The following is a 4,278-nucleotide window of genomic DNA, read 5'->3' as shown; positions in this document are numbered from 1 at the left end:
GTCCGTGATGACATTTGGCACTACAATTTATTAGAACGTTTCATCTGTCGCTAAATCCCTTCTTGATCTCTTTAGAGAAGACAAATTGGGTTTTAAATCTTGTGCTTTGTGCTGTGGACAGTTTCACACTGTGACTTTTCTCTCCACATTGTCTCACTGTCTGATGGAAAATGGAGTCCATAATCAGCAGAGCGTCGTCCAAAACCCCCGCCAGATCTTTTGGAAATAAGAAAATGACACCTACAGCGGTTGATAAGAAAAGACTTGGAGCATGTCTTGCAGTTGTGTCTGCCAATATCCAAGTGTTGGAAAGTATGCATCAGAAACTTTTCTGGTTTTATTTTATATCCTTCAATACTTTGACCCGACATGCTCTCATGGAAGACAGATGTGTTTCCACTTTCTCCTCTGAGCGTCCTGTGCAGATGTTTCGACTGAAATACACACTTGTTTAAAGTCTACTTCCATCTGGTGAGGAGTTATTGCAAAATAAAACGTAGACCTTGGATGGTTATCCGTTGTAACTAGAGATGTCTCGATCCGATCACGTGATCGGGGATCGGAGCCGATCACGTGATTTTCAAAAGATCGGAATCGGGAGAAAAAAATCAAGGATCGGGATTATTTTAATTTTTTTTTTAAATACTTTTTTTAAATTTTGTATTCAATGTTACAAAACAAAAATGACCATGTTCAAGTCTTAAAGTCATCCTGAGGCCTTAGTTTTGGTTTCAAATTACACAACATCATGTATGTGTTGCTTCTTTGGGGCTTGTTTTCATAGACCTGGTTGCTTATTTTTCTCAAATCTGGCAACAGAGTGGGCAGGGCGCAGTGCCTAAATGTAGCAGTAAGCTAACGAGTACTGAAAGCTTTATTTTGTTTTGATCCAATGCTGCACAACTGAACTGATCCAATGCTGCTGTGAAAGAAAGAAGCTATATCCATGTTGGATAGAATATCCAATTTAAATAAAAAAATAACCTTAAGGGACAACTTGAATGCTTTTTTTTCTTTTTTTTCTCTTAATGCATTGCATAAAGATCGGATCGGGAAAAATCGGTATCGGCAAATTGTCAAAATCAAATGATCGGATCGGGAGCAAAAAAAGGTGATCGGGACATCCCTAGATATTACTAATTCATAGTGGGGCCTGTCTTTAAATATTAGAAAGAGGAAATGTTTTTCTTTAGATCTATTGCACATTCTCTCTTTTCTATCTCGCAGTGAGTACTGATTAAGGAATCATGTCTCTTCTTTTCAGTCAAGTTTCTTTTCAGAAGAAAACTGTCCATCTCCACAGCAGAACTTTTTTCCCATTGTGGTGTGTTTGTTATTTGGCAGCACACTGTTAGCTTTGTCATTACTCTGGCTTAATTAGCTTCACCTAGAATAACTGCTGCATGGATACAGAGAAAAGCAAAGGTCTGTGTACGGGAACTATGGAGAAACTGGAGCTGGGATGCATTCAGCATATTAGTCATTTGGACATAGTAAACCACGGGCGATTGACCGGGAGGAGTGTTCCGAAAGCGCATGTTGGCTGCTATGGTTCTACTCAAATAATAGTGCCAAAACGGTGTAATTGCATGCATCAGCCTTTGTCAGCAGCATTTTTTTGTTGATGTTACAACAATAGACGCACGTGGCAACATATTGCTTGTTTTTTAAGTTTCTCTCTTGGGAAGTATTTTAAGAACTAAAGCGGAATCAAATGTGCTTATGCTGACTGTATTGATTGCACAGTTCCCAGTTCACAGTGTCCCTTCATTATTCTTTCTGGAAGTGTTGTCTACATTGCAGAAAATAGTTGCGAGTCAGAGTACAGTCATGGAAGACCTGTTTGTCATATACAGTACAGCTAGAATCAATAGCAACACACATTGTTTTTACTTTTCTTCTTAAAGCTATATTGTCTCATCATGATCCCTCATACCAGTGTCATGTGCAGTCACATTTGTACCATTCATCCACACGTTTCTTTTACAAGCAGATGAGTCTGCGTTGTCAGGTCTGTTTTTTATAAAATATTTGATCAATAATGAGAGCAGGAAGTCGGATATGACCGCGTAGGCTTTACGAGTTAAAGGGCAAACTTAATCCTGTCGGGTGCTAATCAGGCGCACCATATGGCCGCATGAAATATGAATAGCAAAACTGCATTGAATCGTTTGAGTTTAATTGTCACTTTGCTGACATTTCATCCAAGGCAACTGCTTTTTTTGCTCAGTCTCCCACCTTCTCACAGGGTAAAGGAGATAAGTAAAGTCTTACGCTGGCTCAAAGATTATATTTAACTAGATTTAAGATGATATTTAATTCTGTTGTGTATAAAACTACCCAGGGTCCTCAACATAGTTTTCTTGCATTTTCATTCTTTTCTAATACACCCCATCCATCAAAGATGTTTTAAGATTAAATCCTTTTCAGCAATTTTATAAAGAGCTTACGGTGCTGTTTTGCAATGCTTTATATTTTCTAGCAAGTATAGCAGCACTGTTGGGACTTAAATAATAATTTAAGTTCTTCTGCTCAATATTCAAGCTAAACTTGTTTTATATTGAATCCATATCAAGCAACATATTTACATTGACAGGAAACTACCTTCCCATGAACAGTGTGGTTAGACTTTATAACACTCTAAATAAAAAGTCATGTTTCCTGTTGTAACACTGGTGCTTTTTTCCACACTTACTTTGCGTTCCAGTTGGATTTCCCAGGTCACTATAGGCTAGACTGAGAGATTGTTTTAAACAAGGCTTTGCTCCTGAGCGTTTGATCCTCCTGGTAGACTGCTGGCAAAGAAAGATTCCTGCAAGTCCGCCCATTCACCTTAATGGGATTTTAAAGCTCATAACCTTGTCAGAGGCTGTGACCCTGACAGGATTCCACTGCATCGTGTTTACTGATTCCTGTAGATTCATTATGAAGTCACTGAATGCAGCATGGTAGTAGTATAGTAGTTCAACCGGTCATTGTTTTATGCATGCTAGGGAGAAATCTTGTTTTGATGTACTGCAGCTGATCTTGTCATGGTGTCTCACTCTGGCTCTACTTTGCCTGTAAACATGCCATGTCTGGCAACTACAAACATGGGCCTGCTGACCTCATCAGTTTTGTGGTCAGGCCTGAACAAAAGACCTGTTTAGCTCTGCGAAAAGTGCAACAAAGGATGACAGCCATGCACAGAGGTCACTGAGGTTGATGAATGTAGCACAGGGTCATTATTGGAATCGAATAGGCTGCAGAGTTGCGAAAGTAGCAAATGGTATTCTGATGAACCTCAGTGGGATCATGTGAATGTTAGAACACTTTGTCTGTTAATCTGCCTGTGCCAGTAGAACAAGGGGACTTATTCTAGAGCAGGTGTTCAACTTGATGGAACATGTGGACAGGTTTACCCCAGCCTTTTGTTTCCTGGTGTCATCAAAGGGCAAGCTCTTTTATTTTATTTCCTCATTCAAGCCTCGTTTTTTTGTCCCATATTTCTCAATAGGAAACATACACAACTTGCTAACACTCCCTCCTTCATCATCAGAGAAAAGTCGTCTACCGAACCACCCACTCAGAGTACTGGTCAAACCTCTGATTCACTCTTCACAGACATGCATCTTTTTAATAAAATGGGCACTTGAGGGAGAGCTTAAATCACTAAACTCAAATACAATTCTGCACTGACAACGATTCTTTACGTAGTATTACGGTAATTTGCCGGTAATCCCAACAACAGTCAGATTCTGCCACAGCTTTGGGGAGCCTCTTGACTTCAGAGTTCAAAAAGACCATATTACAGAGTATTATGGCAGATTTGCTATAACGCCCTCATAACTTGCATTCTAGGAAACAACCGGTTTATCTGCTTCCCAATCAATTTTTTATTTCGCAACCCATCCCTCAGGGTGGTTTCATGCCTGAGTGATGACACCTGTCCTGCCTTCCCAATGCACCAAATCGCTCCATGGCGGCTCATGTGTCTGCACCAGCTGGCTCAACAAAGCTATAATCCACCCTAGCAATGACTTGACAAAACTACATGTTGATGGGGGATATTATATTATGGCTGAACGGATGTTGTCTGGCTGCTTCTTAATAATTACCTGAGCCAGTTGGATCGATTACTGCCAGCATCATTTATTCATCGTCCTATAAAAATGACTTCTGATACAGTGAGTACCATAGCCTATCAATTCATTATTAGACTGCAACATTTAAATATTAACTGTTATTGATTGTTTTTTGGAATACCTTTTCCAATTAAATAACTGATCTTAAAGTATT

Source organism: Notothenia coriiceps, unplaced genomic scaffold, assembly GCF_000735185.1.
Source record: "Notothenia coriiceps isolate Sejong01 unplaced genomic scaffold, NC01 NC01_scaffold00017067, whole genome shotgun sequence".
Lineage (NCBI taxonomy): Eukaryota > Metazoa > Chordata > Actinopteri > Perciformes > Nototheniidae > Notothenia > Notothenia coriiceps.
The sequence above is the reverse complement of the archived record's forward strand: the minus strand, read 5'-3'. Positions refer to the sequence as shown.